This window comes from Bidens hawaiensis, unplaced genomic scaffold (genome assembly GCF_021521415.1).
Source record: "Bidens hawaiensis isolate Kalapana, Puna unplaced genomic scaffold, B.hawaiensis_p1.1 tig00003291_1, whole genome shotgun sequence".
NCBI lineage: Eukaryota > Viridiplantae > Streptophyta > Magnoliopsida > Asterales > Asteraceae > Bidens > Bidens hawaiensis.
The window spans coordinates 61,877-77,867 of record NW_027491183.1 but is presented as its reverse complement, the minus strand read 5'-3'; the positions used below and the strand labels follow the sequence as shown (position 1 = coordinate 77,867).

Sequence of the window (15,991 nt, the reverse complement as noted above, 5' to 3'; positions counted from 1 at the left end):
GAACAAAAAGATACAATGATGTAATCTTTGTTCTAATTTTATCTTAAATATGAGTATCAGTTGAAAAACACAATGACCAAATCTATAACACAACGCATTAAAAAAACTCAATTAAAAAGCATAATGAACAACCTAATAATACAATATAAAAAACCCACTATTTTATTTATTTTTTGTTTAACAATATGATATTCATATTAAAGATGAAAAAAACGCTTGTTATTATGGTGATTTATTTTTATAGAAAAATGTCGTATGAAAAAATTATGGACGTTTTATAATAATTGGGGAATTGACATGTGTCTTACATGTGGAGGGAAAAAGTCATAATAAGTGAGTTAGTATCTTAATGGCATTTTCATTAATTTTTATTTTTAAATTGATTTTCACAATTCAAATTTAAGATCAATGAATTAGATTTTTCTCACCCTTCTCATTATTGTTGTACTTTGTATTTTAACATTACCAAAGATGATGATGATTATTATTATTATTATTTGTATCTTTTATTTAGTTCTCTTTATAGTCAAATAACGTTTCCTTATTGTATATCATTTTCTATTTTTATGCCTTTGTTTTCTATATATTGTAATCTCGTTTAAGAAAAAGTATAAGAAAGAATTATTATTTTTGGTCTATTTTCTCTTCTTCTCTTGTGTTTTTGGGAGATTAACGATTGTCTCGAATATACCGTACCGATTGGTGTTTTCATTGAGCCTTAGCCTATATGGTATTGGAAGAACTCTTTTGGGAGCATCCACGATTGCCTCTTTTTATTGGATCTAATCCCGCTCTATGGATATCTCAAGCCGAACGGTATTTTATCTTTTACGCGATCTATGGCGACGAGCGGTTTCCCTATGTTGTTGAATCCTTCGCTGATGAACCATTCGGGTGGTTCAATGGTTGGCATCGGAGTTCAGACATCATCACATGGGATATTTTCAGTGATGCATTGTTTTATCAACTTTGTATTAGTGCCCTAGATAACCCTGGTTCGATTGAACTTAGCAATGTTTCTACGTCTTCAACCACACCGCCACCCGCACCGCTACCCCGCCGCCACCCCCCGATTCCACCTCAACCACTTCCATCAACTTAAACAACCAAATCGGTGTCAAAAACCTTTGTTTCTATCCCAATTGGTGGACTGAAAACCGTAAAGAAACTATTAAAGGTTGTTAAATTTTTTTATCATCAAAAGGAAAAACACACCACCAAGTACAACTTTTGTCCATTCAGCCAAAATTTGTTGCAAACTTCTGATGAGAAAAAACATGATTTTTCGCGAAGCAATACCCTACCACAAATATGAAGATCGGGTATAGCACTGCAAGACTCAAATTGTGGCCACCGTGGCTACATTGAGACCGCCCCACTTGCGTTGTATGGCTCGAGTGGCGACCGCCATGGAAATGACATTCAGTCCTTAAGGAAAATGTCGTGTTCAAGGGGTCGGGAATTGATACGATCCTATTACATTAAGAAGTTTATTATTATTATTGTTATTATTATTATTATTTAAGTTTTTCTTTTCCTTAGTTTCCTTATTATGGTTAAATTATGTTTCCTTATTGTTTATCTTTTTTCAATTTTTATGTCTTTGTTTTTCTATATATTGTAATCTTGTTTAAGAAATAGAATAAGAAAGAATTATTATGGTCTATTTTCTCGTATTCTCTTGTGTAATTGGGAGATCAACGTTTGTCTTGAATAAACCGTATCACGTGTTTTTGTATATATAATAAAAAATATAATTTACTGTGACGAATCTAATAAATCAAGCAGACATATACATCTAGTCCAAAAAATTGTGGGATTGGTTAACTTTTCGATGGCCTGCATATTTATAATTATATAATAACAATACTGGGAGGATTGTGCATTTCTATTTTGTAACATGTGGATTAAGTGTTGTACTTTGTTATTACATGTTTGAGCTTTTCCATGTTACCTGCCACCAACACGTTATCTTCATACATGTTGCCTTCTCTTTCCTACCATACCATCACAATCTGATTATGCTTCTCTCTCTCCCTCTCCTTCCAAATTATCACTCTCTACATCTCCAACTTCATGCTTTGAAAATCAAGGCGATCGGAGACCGATGGCGAATGGTTATTGATGTTGTTGCCATGCTGGTAGAAGGCACAAAAAATAAGATTATTTGTGTGATTTATTTCGCATCTCCCTGCAATCCTGTCATGTGCTTCAACTCTCGAGAATGAGCAGAAGTTTAGCGATATTGAAAGCTTTTGAATTTAGGTCGTACAACTTAAATTTCAGGCTTAACTTGAAAGGCGTCTTATTTGAATCGTTTTTTCCTCTTGTTAGTCTGATGTTTGAATCTCAGTTTTTGAGGATTATTATGTTTGTTTGATGTGTTGCACCCCAGTTGTTCGACAGAATATCTATGTTGTTCATCTTTGTTTTTGCGTTTGGTTGGTGTTTTTTGTGGTTCCGGTAACACAAAGCGGTTATCTTTTTAGTTTTTGTGTGTACGTTATCATGTTAAATTATGTTTATGCATGCTTTTCAATATTAAGGTTTGAGATGCTTTAAATATAGCTTGATTTCCAGTTTAATAGGTTTCAAACTGAATAACCGATTTGAATCCCAAGATTTGTTAAACAGATACAACTACAAAGTAACTCCCAAAATGTTTGACCGAAACTGTCAATCGGTTTATACGGAAACTAAATTCAGCGTTTTGTAAAGTTGTAGAATCCATAACCATACCGAAAACCGAACTAAATAACCGTTAACCTTTTTTTAACAATGCAGTTTATGCAATATGTAACATCCGACGTTTCTAAAATAATAAATAAAGAAATAATGTTATTCATTTTCGCTTATTTAACCATCGTTAAATGAATAATAAAATAATATAAAGGATGGTAGGCTTTAATAGTGATGGACTTAAAATAAATCATGGACTAGTGTGTTAATGGGCCTAAGGTCCATGAACTTAAGGAATATATGTACCCCTTAAGCCCTTAAACCCTAGCCACTTTCCGTTTTTACCAACAAACACTCAAAACACACACAAGCATCTTCTTCCTTTCCGGATTCGATCCAAGGGAGAACCGAAGATGTGAGTGATTCGAGCGTCTTGACAAGTAATATAACGTTCAAGACTTAGATCGGTGTGAGGTATGTTCCATAATAGAGATTCATTCGTTTAATTCCGCTCATTTGACATTTCTAGATCTAGCCAAACGAGGCTTTGAAAAGATAAAGGTTTGAACTTTATCCAAAAACAAGCTAGATCAGGATAAGTTTGTTAGTAAGCATAGCAATAATAATGATTTTGTGAAATAATAAGTATACTTAATAATAATAATAATAACAACAACAACATATTATATATAATAATAAAAAGTTTGGAGACGCAATCACATGATTGGTCGCCAAATTTCTTATTTGCTTTCAATTTGTTTCATGTTTTCATATTCGTGTTGGTTCGTTGCTGTAAAATACAGGGGTTTTTTTATCATTGATACCATCAAATGATTCTGGCCAAATTCGCGCCGGCTCGCAGTCACAACCTAAGGTTTTTTCCCGTGTGTTTGTTTTAGTCCATCGTTTTTGAACAAATTCGCGTCAGGTCAAAGCCATAGCGTGCGTATATATTTGGTTTTCGCCACGGTGTTTTTTCATGTAAATATATTAATTTGTTGTATTTTGAGCGTGGACGAATTAACTTATTGCTTTAATTTCGGAGTCGTAACATGTTACCAACCGAACCTGTGTCGGTTCACTACCGCAACACATGGTTTTTTATGTATGATTTAGTCTCAACAACGTCGATTCCGATTAAATTCGCGTTAATTCGCAAACGCAACACGTGGGTTTTTTTTTATCATTTTTGTTTGTCCCTCGATTCCATAAACAACGAATTCGTATCTGGTCGCAAATGCTACGCACATGTTTTTGTTCGCCACATTTTGTTTAAAATTTAAATATGTTAAATTGTTGTGTTTAAGAGTGGACAAATTTATGGTATGCATTTTTTTTTTGTTCGTAACCAGATACCAACTGAAGTGTTATCGGTTCGTAACCGCAACACATGTTTTGTTATGCTAATTTGTTGCATATTCGTTAACAAAGTTTTATTTATTTATTTTTTTAGGGGAGGGGGGTTAATTACTGGTTTCATAACCTGGAATCGATCGAATTCATCTTGACGCAATGCACGATTTAATAAGTTATACGAGTACGATTGTCAATAACATCAACTCGACGCAACGCGCTGGGAATCTTCCTAGTTAGTAATAATAGTAATAAGCTGCAACGACAGCATATGCAAAATGATGATAATAATAATAATATAATATAAACAATAATATAATAATAATAATAATAATAATAATAATAATAATAAATCGTAGCAACAACATCAAGTAGATAGGAAGTGAAGGATGGAGACAGATCAAGTTGAGGATATAAGAATCGAGATCAGATATCTTAACACCAAGCTGCCTTGGCAGCATGGTGGGAGAGTGGCTTTGTGAATGGGAGGTCCCGAGTTCGATTCCTGGTTCCCGCCAGTCATTTTGGAGCCAATGCAGATCAGTTCAAAGGGGGATGGGTTGGTTGATTTAGGATTCGATTCGATTGGATCCATTTCGATTTGTCTGGCTTGATTCGATTTGATTGGATTCTGTGTCGATCCGCTTGAGCCCAGATTCTATCATGGCCTGCTGGGCCTGACCTAGCCAAGCCCAAAGAGCTGATTAAGCCTATTCACTAATTAGCCCAAAGCTAGTCCAACATGATTAACCAAGTTAACCGATCTCATTCAACCCCCCTAATTCAAGATAACTTTTTAGATGACAAGTTAACCGGGAATAAAAGATATATATATATATATATGTGTGTGTGTGTGTGCGCGCGCGCGCGCGCGCGTGTGTGTATGTGTGTATATATAGGATTGATTACTTTTGAGATCCGCTTTGAGTTTTAAGAACTCGAAAGAACTCAACGTAACAATTTTTAAAAAAAATATTTTTTACACATGTGTAATACGTAAGTGTAAGTAATGCGCAGAAAATTACAGTATTTTTTTACACACCGAATCGACTTATTACACATGGGTAATTAACATTTAAACCTGAGTAATCATCAATAATACTTATTCTCCCCCTGATTCATTTTTTAATTAAATTTAATCTCAGCCACATATTCATATCATTTAATTAAATGTGTGGTCCAAAATTGAGTTCTTACAACTCATCAAGTTCTCAAAATATCTCTCCCTTATATATATATATATATATATATATATATATATATATATATATATATATAAGTAACCCCGTTAGATTCGTTAAACTAAACGAACGCGCCTTAACTTATTAAGTAGGTTTAACTAACTAAGTTACTAACTTGGTTAGTTTTGTTAGCTAGTTGCACGATTAATTAACACACACACACACATATATATATATATATATATATATATATATGATTAACAGTTAGCCGTGTACAACTAAAGAAGGGAATTACCGTTAGTTTTGAATGCAACCGGGTCCAGTTGAGTTTCTAGCCCCATTTTCTTGTCATGTTTTCGGGGCTGTGTGCATACTCATTGTGATTAGTTAATACACTTACCTTAAGCGGTAAGTGTATGCCATATGAATGTTTTATGAACAATGTTTAAATGTTATAGAAATGTTAAAAGTATGCATGTAATTATATGAAATATGAAAGACGACATGGTTATGGTTGCATGGAATAAACGGAGCAGACCCTAATAATATCTGTAAGGATATGGACCAGATCCTTATAATATATGTGATGTTAGGGACCATACCCTTATTATATCTGTGACGTTTGGGACCAGACCCTTATAATATATGTGGTGTTAGGGACCAGACCCTTACAATATCTGTGAGGTTATAGGGCAGAATGCTCTTTAAAATGAAATGATAGTTATGCATATATCATTTAAGTATGAAAGAATGAATGTATGGATGTTTGTACGAAAGTACGATGAACAAGTTAAGTATGTAATATATACATATATTTGGGTATGTATATAAGTGTGAACGTATTGTATGTTGCTTGATTAATTAGAACTCACTCAGCGTAGCTGACTTTTAGTATGCACGTAGGTGAGTATGATGAGACAACAGGCTTGAAGAGGTGCACATGACAAAAGAATAAAGAAGCTGGCATCTGAATACTTAATTTATGATATTTTGAACTTAAAGACACATTTTATATTGTTTAAAGAGAAAATTACCATTTGCCTCCCTGGAAAATAACGTCGTGAGATGGAATAACCACTGAAAAAGAATTTGCGCATAATGGACCACTGGATTTCTCGGGCGGGTTTTTTTGATGCCCACCGTTAATTTTTTCCGTTAATCGCCATTATTTGGGAGGGTATTTTAGACTTTTTACAAATGAAAAATTGGGTGATATATCTATGCCATTCTGTTTATTATTTTTTTAATGAGATTGGAAAACCGGCTTATCAGGAAAAATGGCAGTCTGATCATCACCGGGTATTCTTCCTCCTCCACATTCTTCCTCCACACTCTTTCTTTCTCCACCCTTCCTTCTTTCCACCTTCATGCTTCCTTACCTCTTCCGTAACCAAATCACCATCTTCTTGCTTCCTTATATATCACCATCTTCTTCCTTCCACATTCACACCTCACACTCCAACACCGGCCACTACCTCACCTCACCACTGTCTCACTTCCCGGCACACCTCACCTCACCACTGTCGCACTTCCCGTCATCACCCGTCTCCGCTCACCCGTCGCACTCCCTGGCTCCCCCGTGCGTCCGTCCCCGGCCCCCCCGTCTGTCGCACCCCTTAGCCGCTCCCACGTCCGTCACAATGGTTTTGATATTGAATGTAAATTACAATCGGGATCTCTTTGGAGTCCTGATTGAAATCAATCTTCGAGTCCGGATCCGGATTCCTAGAATCAAAATTTGATTTGTGATTACGTTAGCAGGGGAAGCCCTTATCACCTACCGTTGGAGGTGGAATCTTGGCCCACAGCTCCCTCCATAGTGTTCGAGTTTGTAACACCCTTGGCAAACACAACATTGTCCCACTCTTAGGCTATCCCATATCGGCCGTGGACAAGAGAGATCACTGGTTCATAAGTAATGTCCTGCCTCTTCAATCACCAACGCGTTTTGGGCAACCAAAAACAAATCCGTGAGCTCTTCGTGGGCAGAGCGGACAATATTGGTGGTGCGAGGGGCCGGATGTTACAGTTGGTATCAGAGCCACTCTTGTGCCGTTTGGGATGTTGGGACATGCCTCATCAAGGACGATGAGTCCAATGGGGGGTTGTCTGTAACACCCTTTGCAAACACAACATTGTCAGACTCTTAGGCTATCCCACATCGGCCGTGGACAAGAGAGATCACTGGTTCATAAGTAATGTCCTGCCTCTTCAATCACCAACGCGTTTTGGGCAACCAAAAACATATCCGTGAGCAGAGCAGACAATATTGGTGGTGCGAGAAGCCGGATGTTACAGAGTTCGACTCGTTATATGTAAAATCCCGAAGTTTAGAATTTGGGTGTTTTGTTATATGTAATATATCGGTTCGTTTGGATGTTTTCAGGGTCGATTCGGGTGAAAAACTTATATAAAAAATGAAATATATCGGTTCATTTGGATGTTTTTGGGGTCGTTTCGGGATCGGGTTTGTTTGGATGTTTTTGGGGTCGGTTCGGGTTCGGGTTTGTTTGGATGTTTTCGGGGTTGGTTCGGGTGAAAAGCTTATATAAAAAATGTGAAATATATAGGTTCGTTTCATTGTTTTCTGGTGAAACGTATATAAATAAAATGAAATATATAGGTCCGTTTCGTTGTTTTCGGGTGAAAAGTATAAATAATAAATAATATTTTATTATAAATAAAAAAGTAAATTATATAGGTTCGTTTCGTTTTGGGGTTGGGTCAGTGATATAAATAATAAAAAATGATTTTTTAAATATTTTGGAGGGAATTAGGTTGCAGGGGTACATTTGTTAATTATTTGAAACATAGTTGTTATAATTGCGCAGCTTGAAATGGCATAATAGTCATTACACAGGTCAACTGGATGGTCAACGGTGGTTTGATTAACGGTGGGAGTCAAAAATACCTGCCCGAGAAATCCAGTGGTCCATTTTGTGCAAATTCTTTTTCAGTGGTTATTCCATCTCGCGACGTTGTTTTCCAGGGAGGCAAACAGTAATTTTCTCTTGTTTAAATTTTAAGACTTATGTAACGATTGGTTGTTATTTATTATTCTGCGAAAAGTTTTAATTCATTCTTAAATTTAGAAGTGTGTTTATGAGTAAATTCAACGTCAATGTAGGGCACTGGGACCGGGGCCTTACATAATAGTTCAGGTTTCAATTTAAACGTATAGTATAGTATTATGCAAATATAATAAATTGATATGGTACTATGAACTTATGAAGTATGCTGACTATGTTCAAGTGGGTCAAGCTTTTAGATACTCTTTATTGTAATGCAGTTTGTTTATGTCATACTTATTGTAGTACTCTGTATATTTATAAGCAAAGAGTATAATTGCTGTGTGTAATGACCATATAACTTTATCGTTTGTTACTTTTTTTTTGTTTTGATATTGGAATGCGGTTCTTGCCATCAAGTACCACCCTGGCAAGGCCAATGTAGTGGCTGACGCCCTCAGCAGAAAAGAAACAGATAAACCCAGACGAGTGCGAGCATTGCAACTCACGATTCATGCCAACCTACCCGATCAAATTCGCGATGCCCAACTCGAAGCCTTGAAAGATGATAATCTTCCATCGGAACTCATGCGGGGCATGAACAAGCAACTTGAAACCAGATCGGACGGGGTCCGATATTTTGAGAACCGGATTTGGGTTCCACGATTCGGAGAGTTGAGAACTCTAGTGATGGACGAAGCACATAAGTCCCGATATTCTATCCACCCTGGCTCAGATAAAATCTATCATGATTTAAAGGCACTTTACTGGTGGCCGAACATGAAAGCCGACATTGCCACCTACGTGAGCAAATGCTTGACTTGTGCCAGAGTCAAGATAGAATACCAGAAACCATCTGGTCTACTGCAACAACCGGAACTCCCAATGTGGAAATGGGAACACATCTCAATGGATTTTATCACGGGTTTACCTAAGACACCGACGGGATGAAATACCATCTGGGTGATCGTTGACCGGTTGACTAAGTCTGCACACTTCTTAGCGATTAAGGAATCGCACAAAATGGAAAGACTAACTCGTGTTTACATGAAAGAAGTGGTGTCTAGACACGGAGTGCCTGTCTCGATCATTTCCGATCAAGATTCTCGTTTCACGTCGCACTTTTGGAAGTCGCTGCAAAGCGCGCTAGGCACCCGTCTTGATATGAGCACAGCATACCATCCTCAGACGGATGGGCAAAGTGAACAAACTATTCAGACCCTGGAGGATATGTTGCGTGCCTGCGTATTGGATTTCGGAAAAAGTTGGGAACCTCACTTACCTTTGGTAGAATTTTCGTATAATAACAGCTACCAAGCAAGTATTAAGGCAGCGCCGTTTGAAGCGCTGTACGGACGGAAGTGTCGATCACCACTCTGCTGGGCAGAGGTGGGTGACAGCCAAATCACTGGTCCGAAACTGGTACTCGAAACTTCGGAAAAGATTGTTCAAATCCGAAATCGCATGGCAGCAGCACGAGATCGCCAAAAGAGTTACGCCGACAAGCGCCGAAAACCTCTCGAATTTCAAGTGAATGATCGAGTGTTACTCAAAGTCTCACCTTGGAAAGGTGTGGTTCGCTTTGGTAAGCGAAACAAACTCAACCCACGATATGTTGGTCCTTACCGGATAACTGAGCGCATTGGTCCGGTGGCGTACCGACGGGACCTACCAACGGAACTCGGTGGCCTACACAATGTATTCCACGTGTCCAATTTGAAGAAATGCCTATCTGATGAAACCCAAGTAGTCCCTTTGGAGGAACTGCAAGTTGATGAACAGTTACGTTTCATTGAGGAACCAGTCGAGGTTTTGGATTGGGAAACTAAGACGCTCAAGCACAGCAAAATTCCAATCGTTAAGGTTCGTTGGAACTCGAGACGTGGACCGGAGTTCACGCGGGAACGCGAGGATCAAATGATGAAAAAGTATCCTCACCTTTTTGAAGGGCTAACCAAACACAGAAAACCGCGAAACCCGGCAAACCGTCAGACATTACCGGAGGTATGAATTAAATTTCGGGACGAAATTTCTTTCTACTAGGGGAGGATATGACAAACTGAAAATTTTTCTTACTTTTTCAGACACTCATCACGACTTGACTCAAATTTTCTGGACGAAAATTCTTTAACATGGGAATGATGTGACAATCGTCAATTTCAGGTTAACTCCGTTAACTCAACTCCGTCAATTCAAACTTAAGATCACTGAATCTATAACACACACTTCATTACATTTAAACTAGGGTTTAAATGACGCTTAACACTTACTACATGTGTAGTCTTTCGGGATTTGCACCGAAACGCAAACGAGTTGACGCAAACGATTGATGATTAAACGAAAAACGTCAACATAATAATTATGTGTTAACATATGTGTTACTTGATTATATTGTGTGTAATGCTAGACAAGAAACAAGAAATAAGTTAGTTAAGTTAGAAAAAAAACAAAAATTGAAAGTGGAGGGACTTGAGTGTAACTTGTTGTGTTTATAAATAGATCATTAACAAGTAAACCCTAACTATTATTATTATTATCCCAACCCCGATCGGCCCCCCCCCCCTTGTAAACCCTTGCTGCCGTCGCCTTCACACACACATTCAACCAAGAAATCAAGCTTGTGATTGAAGAACTAGGTGCTAGGAAGGTATAATTGATTACCCTATACATCCTTGTTACTTAATTTTGATGTTTGTTGGGTTAATTGTAAACCATAACAGCCGATTTTGGTGTGTGTGTATAGTTAATATGATTGTTGTTATTTGAATGATGATTTGATAACTAGATTGAATCTTGTTACATGTAAATTGTTGTGTCTTTGATTTGAGTTCAAACACAAACCCTAATCAAGTATGTAATATGTAATTGATGTGCATGGATGGTGTTTATGGAGTCTAGAGGATCAGATGAATGTATGATAGTTCATAGGTTGTTAATATATTGAGTTTGGATGCAAACAGTTTCTGGACAGAATATGTATTGATGTTTAAGTGACTGTAACGAAGTGTAAACGTGAAAATTGGTTGAGATTATTGGTACTACAGTAAACTAGGTTGAGTCTAGTTTCTAAATAATATAAACTTGTAATTTTTGGACAAGTAGAAGTTAGCTTTTATGATTTTACAAAAACGTTGTGCAAAGCTGAGCTGTTAGACCTGCTGTTAGGTTTCTTTGTAAATGTTGCATCTCATGAACTACGAGACCAATTGGGTTGGTTCCACTTCTGGAAGTTGACTCATTGAGTTAGGAACCTAGCCCAAGTGGTCTTGCATTTATTGGATTTTTCGTTTAACGGGAATTGCAAACAACATTCTGTTGCGCATGAATTTGACTGTTATGAGTTTGCTGTAATGATTTGATTATTGTGAGAAAATTATGTGGAATAAAAATATAATTAAATATGTTCTGGAAACCTAAGACATATATGCTTCTGTGATGATTTTTGGTAAATTAATTGAGATGCTATGATCGGTGGAATAGTACAATCTTTCAAGTAGGATTTCTGTCTCGGTGAAACTAGCTGCTGAGTTTTGTGAAAATGCATGAAACATGATACTTGCTAATTTATTGTTGTGTTTTGACCAAATTGCCCCTGAGGGGAATGATTGCAAATTAATTGTCGTGTTTTGACCAAAATGCCCTTGCGGGGAATAATAGCTAATTGATTGTAATGATTTGACCAAATTGCCCTCGTGGGGAATAGTTGTTTAGTTAATTGTTATGAGTTGACCAAATTGCCCTTACGGGGAGTAACTGCTAGTGATGTACTTTATGAATACACGACACGTATATGATTGCTTGCATATGTAATGTATCACAAATACCCTTGTTAAAGTCACACACGATTCACAAACGAAACACGAAACATGTTATGTGCATAGGTATTATGTGCCGGGTCTAGAGACTCGATAATATTCCGACACTTAGAAAAATCTCCTTGTTGTTTTAGAACGCTAGAGAGAGTTTTTCGGTGACGCGCATCTTGGTGATTTAAATTGGGAAATTCTTCGCAAACAGTGAGTTTCACTTTCCCCTCTTTAAACTGTTTTCAAACGCTTTTCACTTGGGGGAGATAACATACTCCACAACGCATTTAAGATTTTGTTATAAATTATATATCACTTGTAAAGGCTAAGTGGCAAACGAAACATTTGAAGTCCTACACATCGAACCGGTTAATATTTAGAATAGCGAGTCACTGTTGAGTAGTACTACTGGGTTTGACAAACCCCACTCAACGCTAAACTCGACTGGAGGTCGAGCGGGTGTAATTTTGGCTAACACGTACCATGGTCTGGAGGACCTGGTGACAAGGCACTTAATAAACGAGTCAGCTTCGGTGTCGAACACTTAGTAATACTTGCTTTATAGGCTAGCTACCTATAGATATATAATTGACGTAACACTATCTGTAACGCAAAACGCTGTAACGCAAAACGCTGTAACGCAAAACGCTGAACGCAAACGCTAAACGATTTATTTTTATATAATTTGTGAACTCACCAACCTTGTGTTGACACTTTTAGTATGTTATTATCAGGTAGCCGAGGCGGACGCGCGGTTTAGGACATGCATTGCTTGAAAACGCTTTTATTATGCAAACTTATTTTTAACGGTTATCATTGGTTTTAAGTCGTCCTGCGTGACGCAACTTTAGATTAAAGGTTTTTACGCTTCCGCATTTAATTACTCGTAAACGTTTTCATGGTTTTGAAACTTTATTTTATGGTTTGATTATAACTGATGATTCCGATCCTGTTAGTTCACACCCTCTGACGGTAAAACTCTGTTAGTGGATTTTGAGGGTGTGACACCTGTTGAGTGGTAATGATTGAAAGAATGTTCTATTATGATATTGTTTTTTTATTATGTTCTTCAACTCGACCTCACCCGAACAACAACCAACCTAAAAATTTTGTACACCGAAAATATGAGACCCCATTAACAAAAATTTCTGGGTCCACCACTGACTCCATGCCATTGGACTAGAAGGTTAACGCTTTTGAGATTATGTGAAACTTAATCAAGGCTAAGCAATGCATTTGATCCAATGATTGTCAAGGATTAAGAATTTTCCCTTTACTATTTTTAACTATACTATTTGTTAAATACCGTGCATGAGTTAAAGCTTAAAGTAGATCACAATAAAATCTTACCTGTCAAGGACCACCCATGTTGCATTACAAGCTAAAGCCTCTTGTTGAATAATCTTCTTAATAGGAGTTCCACAAGTAATTTTGACTTCAATGTCAACCTAAATCATGTGTAGAAGAAAAGAGAAGTAACATACTTAACACATGCCACTTAGGATGTTTACAGTCCGGTTTGGCACATTTTGTCAAAAAATCCGAGCCGTGCCGCTATTTGCGGTTTCAGAAAACAACAAACCAAATTGGTCGGGTGCGTAAGGTGGGTTGATCGGACCGGTCAAATTGACCATTTAGCGGTTTACTTTTGTCGGTTTACCAGTTTAAAGCAGTTTATTTTTATTTAATTTTTTTTATAAAAATGTTGTATTAAAACAATTAAAATGATAAAGATGGTTAATAATTATAAGGCATATACCTAAAATATATATTTTAGAAATAAGTATATAAAATAAACAAAGTTAAACAGTCGGTTCAATGTATTAAATCTGACGGAACCATTAACCCAACTGTTTCAGTTGACTTGATTTGATATATGCGGTTCAATTAGTTTCAACGGGCATGTAACCATGGAGGGGTATGGGTGATTCCTAGACCATAAATTAAGTCGTATTTCATCAGACACAAGATGGTTAAAACATTTGTTACCCCTTCTGCTTTACAATCTTCGGCACTTCTTCTTAGCATTTTGGCATACATATCTAGTTTTAATTGAATTTCCTCTTCCATAGCTCTTATGTTGACTCCATCTATCTGCATTTGGACACCAACTGAGCAACAAAAACGAAACTAATCCGTTAGAAATCCCGAGCATATGCACTAATTTCTGTTGATAAAAAAAAAAAAAAAAAAAAAACGAAAACAAAAACAAAAGCACAATACTATACATGATGAAATATGCACACTTACAGGGATGCGAAATCTTGTGCAGAACACCAAACACAACAATGGTATCTCCCCGATTGAGCACTCCACCGCTCGATATAATCTCTTTAATAACATTCATAAACTCCTGCTCATTTCGATCTTTTGTTGCATCGAAGGCCAAGATCAGACGACCCGTCATCAAAGAGTTGTTGTATTCCATTCTCACAACAAAACTTGTTTCAAAAGCCAAACCCCATATGATTCAAATATCTTCATCCAGCCAATTTCTAATACCTTTATCTCTATCTTCTTGTTGGCGGTACAAAATGGCAAATATCATTGTATGCTTAGAGTAGATTCCTAGTATATTTCGTAATATATAATTATTATATGGTACCCATCTGTAAGCATATTCCAATAAATCTCTGTAAAACTTCTGCCGTCCAAATATAAAAGTCGACAACAATGTAGTCGATGACGAAATGGGGTTGCGACGATTACCATCTTACAAGACACGGATTAGGTCTTAGGATTAAAACTACATGGATTTACCGATTTTGTTTTCCTTTTATCAAAATAGATATATAGTTTTAGTTTTGGGTCTTATAATATATATAATTTACTATAAGATGATTACAATAAAGTGGCAGGCAAACGGACAACAAGCTGCGCCGCAACCCCCTTTTGAATAGCAAAACCAATCCTGCTAAAAACGAAGCTTTGGGACCTAAAAGCTGAAGAGGTTTCATCTACGACACGCTGAACCCTACTCAAAAATTTCACAGCCTCTGGAGCCATAAAACCAAATGTGTCAAAGACAAATGGTAGAAAAACATGTTGATAATCTAAACAAGCTTTCTCGTGTTTAACAACTTTGCCCGATTCAGCTTTCAACGCAGCCTGACCCACAACAAACCCACGGTCCCTGAGCCTAACAAAAGGAGACACTCCTGTAAGATCCACACATGCGTGTTTCCCCCCTTCCCACCCGAATACAAGAATATCAGCTGGTCGTAAAGTAGACCTCCCTTCAAGAGGATCCGTGAGAAAGTTAACAGGGGCCTCATTTTTAGTAGAAATCTCTGCCCGTTTAAGAAACATCACATACAGCATCCCTAACCAAATCATGTCTGTATTTAAAGCCAGACAATTCTTTACAATGCACCGCATGGTCACCAAAAGAATCCAAACAGACCTTGCGACAAATTGGGCAAGGCTCATCAGTCGGGAACATAGAGATCATTAACCGGTATTTAAGGATAGCCCGATACTCCAAACCCGACATACGTTGGCCTAATCCTTCAATGGGGATGGTCGTTAGAAAATCCTGAGCCCGAGGAGCCCGAAGGCTTCAAACACCACCTTTTGTTTAGTGTGTAATTGTTCAATAAACACGTAGTAAGCAATCATATAAACGTTTCGAATAAAGAAGAAAATTGATAAAAGAACGATTTTCAAAAACAACATCACAAATGAACAAATAGCCAAGCGTCTATGCCCTAATGGTATCAAGGAGTTGAACAAGAGTTTCTTTTTACAAAAGATAAGCTATCACATCCCATCGAAGACAAACAATATAAATAAAGGTCGTTAAAAAAGTCTTTAGAAAAAAAAAACCGTTTCCAAAAAAAAATATATAAAAATAAATCAATTTATTACAACATTTTACAAAAACGGGTTTTTATACCTTACCTGGTTGAGCTCATAGTTAATAAAATACTGATTGATTATAGTCAATTACAATAGTGAATGTCAC

The 15,991-nt window shown here is 37.0% G+C and overlaps 1 pseudogene across 1 annotated transcript in view; it reads right to left on the bottom strand.

Moving 5' to 3' along the window:
* The window catches only part of LOC143623112 (uncharacterized), a 29,398-nt pseudogene extending 14,901 nt beyond the window's left edge, over positions 1-14,497 (bottom strand). The window contains exons 1-3 of the transcript XR_013151837.1: positions 14,278-14,497; positions 14,017-14,138; positions 13,378-13,475 (exon numbers count right to left, since the gene is read on the bottom strand). The product of XR_013151837.1 is annotated as an uncharacterized LOC143623112 (transcript). The remainder of the gene's footprint in view (positions 1-13,377; positions 13,476-14,016; positions 14,139-14,277) is intronic.
* Between the last annotated feature and the right edge of the window lie 1,494 nt (positions 14,498-15,991).